Source organism: Hemitrygon akajei, chromosome 14, assembly GCF_048418815.1.
Source record: "Hemitrygon akajei chromosome 14, sHemAka1.3, whole genome shotgun sequence".
NCBI classification, from domain to species: domain Eukaryota; kingdom Metazoa; phylum Chordata; class Chondrichthyes; order Myliobatiformes; family Dasyatidae; genus Hemitrygon; species Hemitrygon akajei.
In genome coordinates this window covers 43,207,103-43,226,971 of record NC_133137.1, presented here as the reverse complement: position 1 = coordinate 43,226,971, position 19,869 = coordinate 43,207,103, and the positions used below count along the sequence as shown (strand labels likewise).

Below are 19,869 nucleotides of genomic sequence, written 5' to 3'. Positions count from 1 at the left end.
TTTAGCCACAGATCCATTAATCTCATAGTCCAAATCATTGACATACATCGTAAAAAGCAGCAGTCCCAAAACCAACCTGTGGAACTCCACTGGTAACCAGCAGCCAGCCAGAATAGGATCCCTTTATTCCCACTCTCTGTTTTCTACCAACCAGCCAATGCCCCACCCACATTAGTAACTTCCCTGTAATTCCATGGGCTCTTATCTTGCTAAGCAGCCTCCTGTGCAGCACCTTGTCAAAGGCCTTCTGAAAGTCCAAGTACACCATGTCTACTGCATCTCCTTTGACTACCCTGCTTGTAATTTCCTCAAAAAAATTATGGTGGAGAGCATTCCAACAGATTGCATCACAGGAGGCTCCAATGCACAGGACTGCAAAGAGTTACCTTATCACGAGATTACAATCAGTAATAACATCTCCTTCTTGCCACTTAGCTGATTGTGGACTCAGCCAGCTCCATCACAAGCACAAACCGCAGGGGACATCTTCAGGATGCAGGCGGCATCCATTATTAAGGGCCTTCACCATCTGAGATATGTCCTGTTTATGTTACTACCATCGGGGGGAGGTACAGGAGCCTGAAGACCCACACTTAAGGATTCAGAAACAGTTTCTTCCCGTCCACCATCTGATTTCTGAAGGGTCCAAGAACCCAAGAACTCTACCTCACTATTCTTCCCTTTTACATTATTTAATTCTGTAATTTATATGTCTTTGGAATGTGCCACTACCACAAAACAGCAAATTTCATGTCAGTTAAGTCACTGATAGTAGATTTAATTCTGCTTCTGAACCACTTCCTCTGCCAGCTGATTCCATGAAAAAAATGCTCCCCAGGGACTGTATGACTCTAACCAATCTCTTCTCTGCTGTAGTGAGCCCCGACATAAACTGGAAGTATGACATCTCTATGCAACCCTCTGGAATAATTATTATTTTGTTTTCCAACTTCAGGAATTGCTCTCTCATCCTTTCCCATTGTCATGTATATATTATATGTCAGTGATTTGGATGACAGACTTGATGGCTTCATGGCCAAGTTTGTGGACTGTACGAAGATAGGTGGAGTGACAGATACTGCTGAGGAAGCAGTGAGTCTGCAGAAGGATTTAGACAGATTAGGAGAATGGGCAAAGAAATGGAAAATGGAATACAGCATTGGGAATGTATAGTTATGCACTTTGGTACAAGGAATAAAGGCACAGACAGCTTTCTAAATGGGGAGTTAATTTAGAAATCAGAAGCGCAAATGGACTTCGGAGTCCTTGTGCAGGTTAAGTTGGTGGTAAGAAAGACAAGTGCAATGACAGCATTCATTTCAAGAGGACTAGAATACAAGAGCAAAGATGTGATGCTGAGGTTTTATAAGGCACTGGTCAGACTGCACTTGAAGTATGAATTGATTGATTGAATGATCTTTATTGTCATTATACATAGGTACAATGAAACTCTGTTTGGCTTCCTCTCAAGCAGTCAAACAAAGTGGTAGATAAAAACAAGACAGTAATAGAAAAACAGTATTAAATAGATAAGTAGCAGAAAATCAGTTACAGCAGCACCAGAATGTCACAGTAATGCACAAAGTGCCATTAGTGCAAGTATTTGACTCCTTGTATGTGCTCACAGTTTCAGTCATTGTTCTGTGGTGTGATGGAGGCCACAGCTCTGGGGTAGAAGCTGTTGCTCAGTCTATTTGTTCTGGTTTTTAGTGTCCTGAACCTTTTGCTGGACGGAAGCGGGTCAAACAGGGAGTGTCCGGTGTGGTGTCTCTGGTTATACTGATTGCTTTCCTCCTGAGTCTGTTGGAATAGATGGTGTCCAGTGCTGGGAGCTCCATCCTGATAATTTGCTGGGCTGCCTTCACCGCACGATGCAGGTCTTGTCGCTCAGCTAGCATACCACACTGTGGCACTGTTGGTCAGGATGGTTTCAATTGTGCTTCTGTAGAAGTTAAGCAACAGCTTTTTGTGGTGAGCAGTCTTGGGCCCCTTATCTAAGAAAAGACATGCTGGCATTGGGGAGGGTCACAAGAATGATTAAAAAAATTTGCTAGTCTTTTGTGAGACCAATTTTCATCAAATTCCTAATGAAATGCAGTTGCTGACTGCATCAGTACAGTATGTTGGGCCCAGGACAGATCTACATAGATGCTGGCACCTATGACTTTAAAACCGACCACCCTCTTCACTGCTGACCCTTGATGTTCTCCAGACTTCCCCTTTCTGAAGTCCACAGCCAGTCCCTCAGTTACCAGGGCTATACACTATTTTGCAGCTGTGACCTAACTTACCAATATTCTATGATGCTGTTCCAGAACTTTCCTACTCTTTTATTCTATGCTTCACCAAATGAAGGCAAACAACCTACAAAGCCACACACACACAAAATGATGGAGAAACTCAGCAGGTCAGGCAGCATCTGTGGAGGGAAACAACTGTCATTTTGGACTATATCAGGACTGGAAAGAAATGGGACAAAACCCAGTAAAATTATGTTGGGGAGGGGGAAGGTAGGGAGAGGAGCACCAAATGGCAGATGAGTCCAGGTGAGGGGGGTAGATAAGAAAGTGAGAGTGTGGAGAGAAAGGGAATTGTGTAAGAAGCTGGAAAGTGAAAGGTATGAGGCAAAGGACTGGAGAAGTAAATGATAGGAGAAAATGGAATAAAGAGAGGGAAGCAGAGAATCGGAGGGAGGAAGGTAAAGGTGATGTGAGGGGGGAAAGGGGGTGAAGAGTCCACAGGGATAAGGAAGAAGGCGGTGGGGGGACATGTTCAATTTGGAGGGTCATGTGGTGGTAGGTGATGACAAGGGTAACGTCGGTGGGGGATGAGGGCGATGTGCGGGAACTGGAGGAGATGCAGGTGTGGACCATCAGGAGCAGTAGAGGGGAACCCCCGTCTTCTGAAAAAGAGGACATCTCCCTCTCATCCTGAAAATAGATGAGGTGGAAGCTGAGGAGGAACTGAGAGAAGGGAATAACATTTTTACCTGTGACAGGTGGGAAGAGGTGTGGCAGTTGGTGGGTTTATTAAAGATGGGTAGATGATATGTCTCCAGAGATGGAGGAAGGTAGAGATGAAGAAGCAAGGGAGAGGTATCCAGGGTGAATAAATAGTCTTACAAACATCACATATCTTCTCTGCTGCCACCTATAGGCATCCAAGGTCTTGTGTATCCTAGTTTGTTAATGTATGTGATCTTATGGCGCAAACAAGCAGGACAGACAAAGGAAAATCTGTTGTGTACTTGGATTTTCAGAAAGCCTTTGATAAGGTGCCACACATGAGGCTGCTTAACAAGCTATGAGCCCAAGGTATTACAGGAAAGATTCTAGCATGGATAAAGCAGTGGCTGTTTGTCAGCAGGCAAAGAGTGGCAGTAAAGGGAGCTTTCTGGCTGTATGCTGATGACTAGTGGTGTTCCATAGGGTTCTGTGCCCCAACCCTGTTCAGCATCTTCTTCACAGTCATGCTGAAGCACGCCTTTGGAACATCAACTGATGGTATCTACCTCCACACCAGATCAGACGGAAGGCTGTTCAGTCTCTCCTGGCTGAAGGCAAAAACCAAGGTTTGTGAAGCACTCATCAGAGACATGTTGTTTGCAGAGTGTGTTTGCAGAGTTGCAACACAGTCTGAAGAGCATCTGCAACACCAGCTTCTCACCAGCCTGTCAGGACTTTAGCTTGACCATCAGCCTGAAGAAGACCGACATGTTGGGCCAAGGCGTTGAGAACCCCTGTGCCATTGCCATCAACAACTATGAGTTGGAGGTAGTCACGAGTTTATAGACCTTGGCTCCACCATCATGGACAGTCTCTCCCTAGACCCCGAGATCAACAGATGGATCAGACGAGCAGCCTCAACATTCAACAGGCTGATAAGGAGAATCTGGGAGAACAGAAAGCTGACGACGCACACCAAGATTGCAGTCTACAGGGCCTGCATCCTCAGCACACTGTTTTACAGCAGCGAGACCTGGAGCCTCTACTTCAGACAAGAGCAGTGTCTCAATGTCTTCCATCTTCGCTGCCTGGGATGCATCCTGGACATCAAGTGGACTGACCGAGGCACCAACACTGAGGTCCTGGCCCGTGACCAAATACCTAGCCTTTTCACCCTGCTCCAGCAATGATGTCTCCACTGGCTGGGCCACATACGCCGCACGTCAGATGGGAGGATCCCGTAAGACCTGCTGTACGGGGAACAGGCCTCTGGCAAGAGAGCACAAGGGTGGCCCCATCTTCATTTCAAAGATGTCTGCAAGAGAGACATGAAGTCACTGAACATGAACGTTGAGAAGTGGGAGGACATTGCAAGCAATTGCTCTTACTGGAGGCTGGAACTATGGTCTAAAAAGAGGAGAAGAGAAACTGAGGCTTGCTGCTAAAGGAAAGCGCACTCGCCGAAAATACAGCACCAAGACAACACTGGAGGACAGCGCCTTCAAGTGCAGTTGCTGCAGTCGAGACTGTCACTCCCATGTGGGCCTCTACAGCCACAACAGATGCTGCTCTACCAACACAGACTGAAGCAAAGACTTTCCAGGCTCAGATCCATGGTCTTGCGAGACTAACAGATGTCATCATCATCATCATCATCACATACATGGTGCTACCAGGGACTGGGAAGTAGTAAATTAAATTCTAGGTAATGATTTGGTAGGTCGATGAAGTGTCAGTGGGCAAGTGTGAGGGATTAGTCTGGAGTTTTGACATGATAGATAACATCATTTATGGGTGCTACAGTAGCATACTGGTTAACACGATGCTATTACTGCCCAGAGTGTCAGAGGTTAGAGTGCAATTCCACACATCCATGAAGTGTTTGTATGTTCTTACCGTGACCATGTGGGTTTCCCCCAAGTGCTCTGGTTTCCTCCCACATTCCAAAGATGTAGTGGTTAGTATGTTAGTTGGTCGTTGTAAATTACCCTGTGGTGCAGCTCATGAGGCATATCTAAATAAATAAAAAATAAATAATTACGGGTTAACTAAAATGAGACTGAGTCTTCATGGGAAAAAGCCTGTACACAATTTAACTTCCAAATGAAAGGTTATGGTTAGTGAGACCAATCATTGGATGTGGGACATTCTGACTCTGTCCCATTGAAACCACACAGAGGAAGACACTAGACAAATGTTGCTGCTATTAGCACATTGCTAAAGGTATAACGCTGCCACTTAAGGCATCATAGAGGTTAGTTGCACATTCATGGAGCCACCTCTCAATAAGTCCAGTGAAGCACAGATGGTTACAGGATCTTGAAATAAACAAATAGAAGGAATGGAACACTGGAGTATAGAGATAAGGGATACATAAAACAAAATTAGCAGGGCAGAACTAGATTAAGGCAGGTAAGATTAAAGAAAATTCCAAAGCACTTTTCTTAAAATCAGGAGATTAATTATGAAAGAATGGGCACAAATGATCAAATGGGCATTCAATGCGTCGAGCCAGAGGACGTGATCGAAAATAAACACAACCTAGATACACTCACGAACACATTGTCATTGGAGAATTAATTTGGGGTGTGAAATTCTAGAGTAGGTTAGGATTAAAAATGGAGGAGGTATTAGCTATCTTGGTTTCTTCATTGATATAAAGATGGTGAAATCCCCAGAGCCTGATGAGATGTATCCTAGGCTGCAGTGGGAGGGAGGTAAAGAAGGTGGGTGGATTTACGCTGGAAGGAGGCAAATGTTGTTTAGTTTTCCTTCTGGTAGGGCAGCAGGAATAAAGACAGGAAATATGGTAGATTTTAAAATACTCAATTACCCTGATGACTAAAGATCTGTTCCCATATAAGAGGTATCCCTCTTTAACACATTAACCCATTTTAACACATACAATATATCTAAAAACTATAAGAGATAGAAGCAAAATAAGCCCATTCAGCCCACCAAGTCTGCTCCATCATCTCATCATGGCTGATCTATTTTCCCTCTCAACCCTATTCTGCCTTCTCCCTATAACCTTTCACATCCTGACTAATCAAGAGCCTATCAACCTCTGCCTTGAATACACCCAATGACCTGGCAGGCGTCTGTACCAACAAAAACATCCTCTCTATCTTGGCCTTTCAACATTCACTGGTCGAGGCAGTCTTGGGGAGGACTTCATAGAATGCATACGTGATGAACCTACAAGGGAACTTGCCATCTTAGATCTGGTCCTGTGCAATGAGACAGGTAAAATTAGTGATCTTGTAGTTAGGGATCCACTTGGAATGAGTGATCACGGTATGATTGAGTTTCTCATGCAAATGGACGGTGCAATAGTTCAATCTAAAACCAATGTATCATGCCTGAACAATGGAGACTACAGTGGGACGAGGGAGGATTTGGCTAGTGTAGACTAGGAACACAAGTTATATGGTGGGATGGTTGAGGAACAGTGGAAGACTTTCAAAGAGATTTTTCACAGTGTTCAACAAAAGTATATTGCAGTTAAAAGCAAGGACGGTAAGGGTGGGGAGAGCCAGCCTTGGATAACTAAGGAAATAAAAGGCACCAAACTTAAAGCTTGTGAATACAAAGTCACCAAGAGTAGTGAGAAACTGGCAGGTTGGGAAAGCCTACAAAACCAACGAAGTACCACAAAGCGAGCAATAAAGAAAGGGAAGCTAGATTATGAAAATAAACGCACAAAATATAAAAACAGATAGTAAAAATTTTTATAATTAAATAAAGCAGAAAAGGGTGGCTAAAGTGAATGTAGGTCCCTTGGAGGACAAGAAGGGGGAATTGATATTGGGTAATGACAACATGGCAGCGGCTTTGAATGACTATTTTGTGTCAGTCTTCATGGTGGAGGACACATCTAGCATGCCAAGGAGATGTTATGGATGCGATGGGAGGTGATGACCTCGAATCAATAGTGATCATTAAAGAGATACTGCTGAGCAAACTTTTGGGCCTGAAGATAGACCCCCTGGTCCTGATGGGATGCATCCCAGAGTACAGAAAGAAATGAAAGTTATGGTAGAGGCCTTGCTGATGATTTATCAAAATTCTCTGGACTCTAGGTAGGTCCTGGTGGATTGAAAGACAGCAAATGTAAGGCCACTGTTCAAAAAAGAATGTAGGCAAAAGGCAGGTAACTTTAGGCCAGTTAGTTTAACATCTGTAGTTGGGAAAATGTTTGAAGCTATTATTGAAGGAGAAATAGTGAGGCATCTGGAAAAAATGGACCCATCAGGCAGACGCAGCATGGGTTCAGCAGAGGCAGGTCCCAGTTGACAAACTTACTGGAGTTCTTTACAGATATAATGAGCGCAGTGAATAGAGAGGACAGATGGACATTATTTACTTTGATTTCCAGAAGGTGCCTCACAAAAGACTTATCTATAAGGATGCATAGAGTTGGGGTTGATGTATTAGCATGGATAGAGGATTGGTTAACTAATAAAAAGCAGAGTTGGGAAACATGGGTGTTCCTGCCAGATCATTGACATAGATGACAAACAACAAAAGATTGACCTCTGTGGCACACTAGTCACAGGCTTCCAGTCAGAAAGGCAACCTTCTACTACCACTTTCAGGCTTCTCCCATAAATCCAATTTCTACTTCATCTTGAATGCCGAGTAACTGAACCTTCTTGACCAACCTCCCATGTGGGACTTTGTTAAATGCCTTCCCAAACTCCATATAGACAACATCCACTTTCTTCATCAGGAACCCTGGAATATTGAGCAGTCAGTCCTGACTCTCCTGCAATGGCTAGGTTATCACAAGATCACAAGACAAAGGAGCAGAAGTAGGCTATTCGGCCCATTGAGTCTGCTCCGCCACTCCACCATGAGCTAAACTATTCTCCCATCTAGTTCCAATTTCTGGCTTTTTCCCCATATCCCTTGATACCCTGACTAATTAGATACCTATCAATCTCCTCCTTAAACACCCTCAATGATCGGGCCTCCATAGCTGTATGTGGCAATGAATTCCATAAATCCACGACCCTCTGGCTAAAATAATTTCTCCTCACCTCTGTTTTAGTTGGGTACTCTCTAATTCTAAGACTGTGGCCTCTAGTCCTGGACTCACCCACCAAGGGAAACAGCCTTTCCACATCTACTCTGTCCAACCCTTTCAACATTTGAAATGTTTCTATGAGATTCCCTCTCATTCTTCTATACTCTAATGAATACAGGCCAAGAGCCAACAAACACTCCTCATATGTTAGCCCCTGCATTCCAGGAATCATCCTTGTAAATTTTCTCTGAACTCTCTCCAACATCAGTACGTCCCATCTGAGACAGGGGGCCCAAAACTGCACACAGTATTCCAAATGAGGTCTCACCAGTGCCCCATAGAACCTCATCAACACCTCCTTACTCTTATACACTATTCCTCTTGAAATGAATGCCAACATAGCATTCTCTTTCCTTACTGCCAATCCAACCTTGCGCTTAACCTTTAGGGTATCCTGCGCAAGGACCCCCAAGTCCCTTTTGCACTTCCAATTTTTGAATTTTCTCCCCATCTAAATAATAATCTGCCCAATTATTTCTTCTTCCAAAATGTACAATTATACATTTCTCAACATTGTATCTCATCTGCCATTTCTTTGCTCACTCTCCTAAACTGACCAAGTCTCTCTGCAACCTTTCCGTTTCTTCAACACTTCCTGCTGATCCACCTACTTTGGTGTCATCTGCAAACTTAAATCATTTAATCCATAATCTAAATCATCAATATACAGTGTAAAAAGAAGTGGCCCCAACACCAACCCATGCAGAACTTCACTAGTAACTGGCAACCAACCAGAATAGGATCCCTTTATTCCCACCCTTTGCTTTCTACTTATCAGCCAATGCTCCACCCATTCCAATATCTTTCCTGTAATTCCATGGGCTCTCATCTTATTAAGCAGCCTCTTATGTGGCACCTTATCGAAGGCCTTTTGAAAATCCAAATAAACAACATCCACAATCTCTCCCTTGTCAATCTTATTTGAGAATACCTCAAAAAATTCCAATAGGTTGGTGAGGCAGGACCTTCCCTTCAAGAAACCATGCTGGCTTGGGCCTACCTTATCAAGCACCTCGAGGTATTTCATAAACTTGTCCTTCAGGATCGACTCCAATAACTTTCCAACTACCAATGTCAGACTAATAGGTCTGTAATTTTCTTTTTGCTGCCTCCCTCCTTTCTTAAACAGCGGAACTACATTTGCAACCTTCCGGTTGCAAATGGTCCTCCGGAACCATGCCAGAGTCTATTGATTCCTGGAAGATCATTTCCAATGCCTCCACAATCTCCAAAGCCACCTCCTTCAGAACCCGTCGGTGCACCTCATCCGGTCCAGGAGACTTATCTATCCTTTGTCCATTTAGCTTCCCAAGCACTTCTGCTCTAGTAATCTTGACTGTACCTAATTCTATTCCTTGAGACCTCTGGCTATCAGCTATGTTGCTAATGTCTTCCACTGTGAAGACAGATGCAAAATACTCATTTAGTTCCTCTGCCATCTCTTTGTTACCCATTATAATTTCTCCAGCATCATTTTCAATCGGTCCTATATCTACCCATGTCACTCTTTTACTCTTCATATATTTAAAAAAAACTCTTAGTATTGTTACGAAGGATGAACAACTCTGATGGGCAGAAGGGTGCAGAGTTGCCCATGTCCCCTCCCCTGGGAGAATCACAAACTGTTACTGTTGCCAGGCTGTTAACGAGAGAGTAAGAGAGACAAAAGAAAACAGGCCAGGACATCTGTTACTGATAACAGCCTGAGAGAGAGATATGTTTATCCACCATGTTCAGACTCCCGAGAGACTTATGGCTGTGGAGAGGGCTGTTTATGTGGTACCATCCTGATTAAAATTCCTCAGTGGACAGCCAGAGTGGGCTGGTTTGATGGGTTAAGTCATTCAAACCTGATTGACACCTGAATGGGGATAAAAGTGAGGTCTGGGGTGACACCCCTCAGACGCACCAGGAGACACACTAGTGAGCATCAGAAACCCACGAGAAGGTGTGGGGGCATCGGAGACCGAATGGATCGGTAAATTTTAACTCACAGTGTTTATAGCCAGGCCGGTGGGGGCTTGTGTGTGTGTCCTCCCTTGCCTGGGTGACGAGTCCACCACAGAAGAACGGTCTAGCTAAAGGACAGAGGGGTCATACTTGAATGGCCACAACAACACATCGATGGATCAAGATCGTAAAGGAAGGTTTGCAAGACAATAGCTGTCACTGTTTGATCGCCCTCTCTCTCTCTCTCTCTCCAACAATTACAACACATCGACCAACAACTACCTCAGCCTGTATGAACTGAACTGAAATTTATATTCACATATGACAATTCATTATCCCCTAGACAACGATAGAGTTTGTTTATTATTAATTATTATTATACCCACACTTCTAGGTTTAGTATTGCTAACGTGTATTATCTGTATATTTGCATTGATATTGTTTTGTATATTTTACTAATAAACACTGTTGAAAATAGTACCACCAGACTCCAACGGATACTTCTATCTTTGCTGGTAAGACACCCAGTTACGGGGTACGTAACAGTATCCTTTTTTATGTTTGTAACTGGGTGACCATCGAATCTTATTCAGTATCATTAGAAGTGTACTTAGGCAATCATCCGGGTAATGCTAGAATAGTTGTCCGTGCCTTTAAGTGGAGATGGTGACATCATTACGCACGTGCAGGATAGTGGGGAGACCATTTTGCTTTCTGCTGCAGAAGTAGTTGGGGTGTTGGAATCAAGCTCCCCCAGAGGTACTGGGCTTATTGAGGAAAGGTGAGCATTAATTTACAATATCCATGTGAATTCATTTATGCTTGTTGGCGACTCAAGAATATTGGTAATTTGACATATTTTACATGTGGATACTTTAGATTTTCAAAAGTACAGGACTCGATGCTGGATAGCGTGGCTCGCAAAGTTCCTCACCAGCCAAGTATGTCAGACTTCCTGTAATTTAATTACCAGGCAATATTGTGTAGAAGTTGTGCCAAAGCATACCTTTTGTCTAACTTTATTGTATCATGACTGATTGTGCATGTAACAGCGTAACGTGAACATTTAGATAGATAGATAGATAGATAGATAGATAGATACTTTATTCATCCCCATGGGGAAATTCAACATTTTTTCCAATGTCCCATACACTTATTGTAGCAAAACTAATTACATACAATACTTAACTCAGTAAAAATATGATATGCATCTAAAATCACCCTCTCAAAAAGCATTAATAATAGCTTTTAAAAAGTTCTTAAGTAGTTTACTTAAATACATTGAGTCCTAACCCCGGCACTTTAACATACCTTACTCCTGGCGGTTGAATTGTAAAGCCGAATGGCATTGGGGAGTATTGATCTCTTCATCCTGTCTGAGGAGCATTGCATCGATAGCAAACTGTCGCTGAAACTGCTTCTCTGTCTCTGGATGGTGCTATGTAGAGGATGTTCAGGGTTTTCCATAATTGACCGTAGCCTACTCAGCGCCCTTCGCTCTGCTACCGATGTTATACTCTCCAGTACTTTGCCCACGACAGAGCCCGCCTTCCTTACCAGCTTATTAAGACGTGAGGCGTCCCTCTTCTTAATGCTGCCTCCCCAACACGCCACCACAAAGAAGAGGGCGCTCTCCACAACTGACCTATAGAACATCTTCAGCATCTCACTACAAACATTGAATGACGCCAACCTTCTAAGGAAGTACAGTCGACTCTGTGCCTTCCTGCACAAGGCATCTGTGTTGGCAGTCCAGTCTAGCTTCTCGTCTAACTGTACTCCCAGATACTTGTAGGTCTTAACCTGCTCCACACATTCTCCATTAATGATCACTGGCTCCATAAGAGGCCTAGATCTCCTAAAGTCCACCACCATCTCCTTGGTCTTGGTGATATTGAGACGCAGGTAGTTTGAGTTGCACCATATCACAAAGTCCTGTATCAGTTTCCTATACTCTTCCTCCTGTCCATTCCTGACACACCCCACTATGGCCGTGTCATCAGCGAACTTCTGCACATGGCAGGACTCCGAGTTATATTGGAAGTCTGATGTGTACAGGGTGAACAGGACCGGAGAGAGTACAGTTCCCTGCGGCGCTCCTGTGCTGCTGACCACCGTGTCAGACCTACAGTCTCCCAACCGCACATACTGAGGTCTATCTGTCAAGTAGTCCACTATCCAATCCACCATGTGAGAGTCTACTCTCATCTCCGTTAGTTTGTGCCTTAAGATCTTGGGCTGGATGGTGTTAAAGGCACTAGAGAAGTCCAGGAATGTAATCCTCACAGCACCACTGACCCCATCCAGGTGAGAGAGGGATTTGTGCAGCAAATACGTGATAGCATCCTCCACTCCCACCTTCTCCTTATACGCAAACTGAAGAGGATCCCGGGCGTGCCTGGTTTGTGGCCTCAGATTCTGTATTATCAGCCACTCCATGGTCTTCATCACGTGCGACGTCAAGGCAACAGGTCTGAAGTCATTCAACTCCTTTGGTTGTGGTTTCTTCGGTACCGGGACAATACAGGATGTTTTCCACTGTCTGGGTACTCTTCTCTGCTCCAGGCTCATGTTGAAGATGCGCTGTAGTGGTTCTCCCAGCTCAGTCGCACAGGCCCTCAGTAATCGTGGGGATACTCCATCCGGTCCAGCCGCCTTGCTGGTACAGATCTTCCTCAGTTGACCTTCCACCTGTGCAGCCGTAATCCTGGGCGTGGGCAAGGTCTCCTGTGAGTGGCTATTTTCCTGTGAGGGAAGTAAGAGGGAGGACGAGTAGAAAGACAAGCCTGGTGTGGAGTTCTGCGGTGAGGATGAGATTGTGCTGTCGAACCTATTGAAGAAGTTGTTCAGCTGGTTCGCTTTCTCCACATCTCCACTTATGTTTGCCCCCCGCTTTGCACCGCATCCGGTGATGGTCCCCATTCAGGGGTTCAGCACGTGTGTAGTACACATGAGATGTACTCGCTTATATTTTTCGCTGCTATGTATAAGGTACAGGGTTGGGGGGAGGATTCTAATGTTGTTTGTATTGTGTTCCTTCAGAATTGCCACTACCGTATTAGAACTGTATTAGTTTCGTGCGGTTTTCTTTGTATTTTTATACTGCATACGCAATTGGTCGAGACACAAGTGTGTGGATTGAAGGTTAAACAGAGATTGTAACGGCGGGACCTGATTGTAAAGTCATTCGTTTTGTTTTAAGACCCTCTTCTGGCACTTAAACATCTAAAACAGATAAAGGAATTAAAACCCGAAAAAGTAGATGTTGTCCTGAGTGTGTACTTTTCCCCAGGCTACAACATTTGGTACCAGGAGTGGGGCTAATTCCAAGCCAGTTTAGAGGGTCTCTGATTGTTGTATGCAGTATAATCTACAAAACCTAATATGGTAGTGGTGACGACAGGACCACTGTCCCCTTCAGGCGGAAGGAGAGGGCGCCTGTGGCCGTGTGGAGAGCCTCGGGACTGGGCTGGGACGTCAGCAACTGATGTCAGGACGCAGAGCTGTGACGTGGATCCAGGGAACGGCGGGCCGTGAAGCAATCGCATTTGCAGCAAAGAACGGCATGAACTCCTTTTGCAGGCTTGTGAAAACTTTAAAGACTTGAGCTTTTACTATGTCACGCTCAGAGGACAAACCAGTTGAACTTGATTTGAATGAGCAAATTAGGGAATTGCGTAATAGGTATGATGAAACCATGGCAACCATAGATAAATTAAGCAAAAATGTCTCAACAGAAAAACACATTGTTCCATTTACGGGGATGTTGAGAAAGATGGGAGGTCTGTTGATGACTTTATTGAAGATAACTTGCAACGTTCATAGTAGAAATTCAACGTGCACTTCATAGTAGAAATCAGTCTGACCAGATTCAGTATGACTTTGTCATGTCCCTGCTCAGGGGTGCAGCCTTAGAGGAAGCACGTATGCGCAGTGATGACGGGGAAGACCAGGCTGATGACTTGTTCACCTATTTCGGGGAAGCTTTTAGAGACAAGCGTAGCGCACCCCAGCTGTGGCATAGCTTCTACAGTCGCAAACAGCTTGAGGGTGAAGATGTAAGAGAGTTTTCACATGCCCTAGCCCAAGCTCTTAACTTGATACTGAAGCACTCCCCTGATGCCGTGACCAATAAGAGGGTGGTACTAAGAGATCAATTTATAGAGGAGATCAGGGATCCTTCCCTCAGAAGGGACTCCACAGAATCGTGCGGAACCACCCCGAGTCCTCAATGATAGAAGTGTGAGAGAAGGCTCATCTGTGGCTCGCAGAAGAGCCCCTGGGAAATACGAAGTCTGGAAAGTCAAAGTGTAGCAGTAGTCAGGCACAGTGCTCGATTGTTAAAGCTTGGGAATCTGAGTCTGTCACATTAGATGACGTCCTTAAAGTAGTCACAGAGCAGGGCAAAGCCCTTTGTGAATTGACTCGAGCAGTGAAAGATCTCACTGTACAGAGGGAGTTTATACGCGCTACTAGCAGCAGACGTAATTTACAGCCTAGGTTCACAGAAGATGGGCAACCAATATGTTTCAAGTGTCAGGTGGGAGGGCCATTTGGCCAAGAATTGCCCACAGAAGCAGGGTCCAAGGGAAGTGGAGTCTGCATCCTCCTGCCCTCAAGAGGTTGGGAGTCGGGCAATTTGGCGGAACCTCATAGATACGGAGGATGTACCGCTATCCCGTGACCAGTTGCTGCAATGCGCGAGAGGAACATGTCCAGTTGAGCTTGCAATATCAGGTCCGTTGTCTGTTGGACACAGGTAATCAAGTAAGCACCCTGACCGAGCAGTTCTTTCGCGAACACTTGAACGGAGAGGACGAAGATCTGTTGTCTACTGCTGGCTGGCTTAGGCTAACAGCTGTAAACGGTCTTGATATTCCTTACCTTGGGTATCTAGAGCTAGAGGTTCAAGCAAGGGGCATGAAGATACCAAATTGTGGCTTTCTAACAGACAGGGATCCTGGTGGCACCAAACCACCTATCCCATGTATTGTAAGCATGAACATTATCAGCCAGTGTAGGCAACTTGTCTATGCAGAGTTTGACACTGCCCTAGAAGGGAAGCTGGATTCTGATCGGAGAGATGTTTTCCAGAAAGTGCAGATGCACACTACTGGAAAAAGAACAGTAGTCGGAGTATTTGGAAAAGATACTGAGCACCTACCTGCTGGGTCTGTAATCACTGACAATAACCCCCTATCACACTTGAAAACTGCCAAGTTGGGTGCAGTGGAGCAAAGATGGATCTCTCAGCTGTCAGGGTTTGACTTCAATGTCCAGTATCGTCCGGGTCAGAGCAATACCGTGGCTGATGCACTCTCTAGGCAGCCAAATGCAGGGGAGCCTGAGCCTGTATCAGAAGATGCGGCGTTTCATGGGTCTGTAGTTTGATCAATTGCGGCACTGCTCTTGACCTGCTACTGGTTACTGCTGGAATTAACAGCTGTAGGGTTAAGCAGATTTGAGCTTGGGAAGTGGGCACTAGTGATGTAAGTAGTCGGATGCAAGGGAATACTCCCAACGCTAGCTGTACACCAGGGCCGACTGAGGGAGGTGCATGCCAGAGGAAAAGAATACTCCGAACAGAAGGCAGCAGAACACATTGCCTGGCAGGAGGACAACATTTACTGTCCCAAAGTTGATGTCAATGTGCTGGTTTACCTGAGGAACAGACCATTAGGTCTGTAATAAGATCCAGGATGCTTGGAATCCAATCGTCTACAGGGTGGTAGAGGTACTGGGAACCTTGGGAGGGTGGGCCTAGCAAGAGGGTGAACAGGGTAGACCTAAGGCCCCGTGAGAACCATCCTACTCCAGCTCCCCAAAGGGGACTGCAAACTCCAGTATCTCAGGCCAGCTCACCCCTGGGGCAGGAATCAGAAACTGGTGTGATAGTGGTAGAAGATATGTCAGAACAGGGTGTACAGAGCCTTGACCCTAACCTAGACAGCAGATCTTCCGAAAACGTGACACCTGCTGGGATTGAGACGGGGGAGCTGACAACTGCTAATGCAGGGGCGGAGGTTGGTAGCCCTGCTGATGCAGCACCCCGCAGGAGTAAATGCTGGACAGCACCGTAACCCACAATGCGAACCAAGGTCAGTCCTTGATGAGGCCTCCATAAGTCCGGCAGCAGTGTCTGAGATACTGGCTAGTCTTAGTTCAGTTCTCTTTAGAGAAGCAGTTAAGGAGTTTAAAAGTACCCTTGTAGTGAGTGAGTAATCAAAGATGATTACTTGAATGCAGGGGAGAATGTAACCAGGTGACTGTCGAATCTTATTCAGTATCATTAGAAGTGTACTTAGGCAATCATCTTGGGGCATTGGAATCAATTCCCCCCAGAGGTACTGGGCTTCATGAGGAAAGGTGAGCATTAATTTACAATACCCATGTGAATTCGTTTATGCTTGTTGGTGACTCGAGAATATCGGTAATTTGACATGTTTTATATGTGGATGCTTTAGATTTTCACAAGTAAAAGACTCGACACTGGATAGCGTAGCTTGCAAAGTTGTCCTGAGTGTGTACTTTTCCCCGGGCTACAATATGTTAATTGCCAAATTACTTTCATAATTCATCTTTTCTTTCCTAATGACTTTCTTAGTTTCCTTCTGTAAGTTTTTAGAAGTTGTCCAGTCCTCAGTTTTCCCACTAATTTTTGCTTCCTTGTACACTGTCTCTTTTGCTTTTATTTTAGCCTTAACCTCTCTCGTTAGCCACATTTGTGCCATTTTTCCATTCATAATTTTCTTTTTTCTTGGAATATATTTTTCCTGCACTTTCCTTATTTCTTGTAGGAATTTCAACCAATTCTGCTCTAACGTCCCTCCATCTAGCTTACTTTTCCAATCATCTTCGGCCAGTTCCTCTCTCATACCACTGTAATTTCCTTTGTTCCACTGAAATAGCGATACACCTGATACCAGTTTCTCCTTTTCAAATTTGAAACTGAACTCAATCATATTATGATCACTACTTCCAAGGGGTTCCATTACCTCTAGCTCTCTAATCGCCTCAGGTTTATTACACAGCGCCCAATCCAAAACAGCTGATCCCCTGGTGGGCTTATGGACAAGCTGCTCCAAAAAGCCATCCTGTAGGCATTCTACAAACTCCCTCTCCTGAGATCCAGTACCTTCCTGACTTTCCCAATACACTTTCATATTAAAATCCCCCATAATTATCTTGACATTATCCTTCTGACACGCTTTTTGTATTTCCAGCTATAACTTGTAGTCCACATCCCGGCTGCTGTTTGGAGGCCTATATATAATTGCTATTAGTGTCTTTTTACCCTTCCCATTTCTTAACTCGACCCATAAGGATTCCACCTCTTCTGTTCCTATGTCCCTTCTTTCTAGTGATTTGATATCGTTGCTTACCATCAGGGCCATGCCACCCCCTTTACCTACCTTCCTATCTTTCCTATACAGTGTGTATCCTCAGACATTCAGCTCTCAATCATATCCATCATTTAGCCATGACTCGGTGATGGCCACAATGTCATATCTTTTAACCTGTAGCTGTACAAGGTCATCCACTTTATTTTTAATGCTGTATGCATTTAAATACAGTACATTTAGATCAGTATGTTACTGATTTTGCTATATTTCTATCGCGCAGCAAATTACCCTGTCTATTCACCTGCTTGTCCTTCTTGCCATCTTTGCTGCACAGTATCTTTGACTTATTTCTATTTCCCTCTTCTTTGACCCTAATACCCTGGTTTCCTTCCCCTTGCCAACTTAGTTTAAACCCTCCCTAACAGCTAATATAAACAACTCCGCCAGGATATTAGTACCCTTTGAGTTCAGGTGTAACCCATCGTTTTTGTATAAGCCATATATCCCCAAAAATAGATACCAATGATCCAAGAACTTGCAGCCCTGCCCTCTGCACCAGGTACTTAGCCACACATTCATCTGCTTAATTCTGCTATTCTTACCTTCATTAGTGCATGGCTTAGGCAGTAATCATGAGATTTCATGAAGGAGCTAGATAGGTATCTTATGGATAGGGAAATCAAGGGATATGGGGACAAGGCAGGAACCGGGTATTGATAGTAGATGATCAGCCACGATCTCAAAATGGCGGTGCAGGCTCGAAGGGCCAAATGGTCTACTTCTGCATCTATTGTCTATTAATACTCTGGAGGTCCGGCTTTTCAATTTTCTTCCTAGCTCCCAGTAATCTTCCTTCAAGACCTCCTCTCTTTTCCTGTCTATGTCATTGGTACCAACCCTCTCTACTCTGAATACTCTGGACCCGATCTGAGACATCCCATATCCTGGCACCAGGGAGGCAACACACCATCCGGGTACACTTGTCTGTCACGCAGAATCTCTTGTCTGTTCCCCTTACTATGGAATCCCCTATAACTACCGCATTTCTCCTTGATCACGGCACTGGGCAGTGTGCCAGAGTCTCGTTTGCTGTGGTCTTGCTCTGTCAGGTCAACCTCTCCAACGGTATCTAAAACGATATATTGATTTCTGAGGGGGACTGTCACAGAAGTGCTGTCTACTATCTCTCTATAGGTATAAACAATAACCTCCTCACTTTCCCTAATTAGCTGAAGGTCAAGTTGCAGCTCCAGATCCCAAACACAGTCCTTAAGAAGCCTCACCTCAATGCACCTGGTGCAGATGTAATCCTTGGGGAGGCTGGGAGTCTCCCAGGGTCCTCACATCTGGCACTCCAAGCACAACACTAATCCTAGATGCATACCTCTAATGCTACTGTTATTACTAAATAAATGAACCTGTAACCTCCCCCTTTACTCAAGGGTCACAGGAAGCCTCTTCCCGTTTCCGCGTAAGCCCGTTGAGCCAAAGCCCTATCACTCTGCACCCTCTCACTCCACTGCCTGCTGGATATAGAACATTGAACAATACTGCACAGTACCTGCCCTTCGGCCCACAATGTTGTGCCGACCCTTAAACCCTGCCTCCCATATAACCCCCCACTTTAAATTCCTCCATATATCTGTGCAGTAGTCTCTTAAATTTCACTAGTGTATCTGCCTCCACCACTGACTCAGGTAGTGCATTCCACACACCAACCACTCTCTGAGTAAAAAACCTTCCTCCAATAGCCCCCTTGAACTTCCCACCCCTTACCTTAAAGCCATGTCCTCGGGCACAAACGTATGGTTAATACAAAACATTCAGATCATATACGTCGTCACAACTCAATCTAAAGCACAGGTATAGTAATAATCAATCAGAAATAAGCTCTACAGTTGTCTAGGGGTAATGTAGATATATATTGTTTACTGGATATTTAAAAGTCTTTTTGCGGTCACTGCAGTTCCACCAGCCGCCGTCGGTTGTGGTGTCGCGTTGGTGCACTTTTGTTAGAAAGAGAGAGAGAATGAAACATTTACCCGACAGGTTTTCCAACCTGTAGGAGGTAGTCGGAAGTCTCGTTGGGGAATGGACTCTCATCCGTGGCTTCCCCTGTAGCTAGGCTGTTCTTCCGTGGTGAGGTCGCCAATCCCAGGCAAGGGAAGGACACACACGAACCCCACCACCGGCTGTCGCTCTCTAAACACAGTCGCAGGAATTCTCGCGTATCTTCTGGTGCGTCTGGCGCCCCGCCTCGGCAGCCCACCTTTTATCTGGACTGGCAGGGTTGTAGATGTCCATCAGGGTAGGGGGGCGAGGCAATCCTTCCCCCATCACCCATCTCACATTGCCCTGAGAGTTTGCACGTAGGCCAATTCCTTATCCCACAAAGGTGTCTCCCAAGACAATGGCTATGTCCAAGGCTTTTGTCTTGTTGAGCGACCAGCCCACTTTGCCTGAGGGCTTTACACGTGGTTTTCATGAGACAATAGTCAAAGAGTCGCTTTATTCTGCTTCCCTGGGGAACATGGTCTTCAGC

The 19,869-nt window shown here is 44.9% G+C and overlaps 1 long non-coding RNA gene across 1 annotated transcript; it reads right to left on the bottom strand.

Moving 5' to 3' along the window:
* Positions 1 to 1,890: 1,890 nt before the first annotated feature.
* LOC140738983 (uncharacterized) lies at positions 1,891 to 19,472 on the bottom strand. The gene is made up of 3 exons (XR_012101504.1): positions 19,387 to 19,472; positions 4,842 to 4,959; positions 1,891 to 1,942 (listed from the first exon to the last, which is right to left on the bottom strand). It is a non-coding gene; the product is annotated as an uncharacterized lncRNA (long non-coding RNA).
* Positions 19,473 to 19,869: the final 397 nt, after the last annotated feature.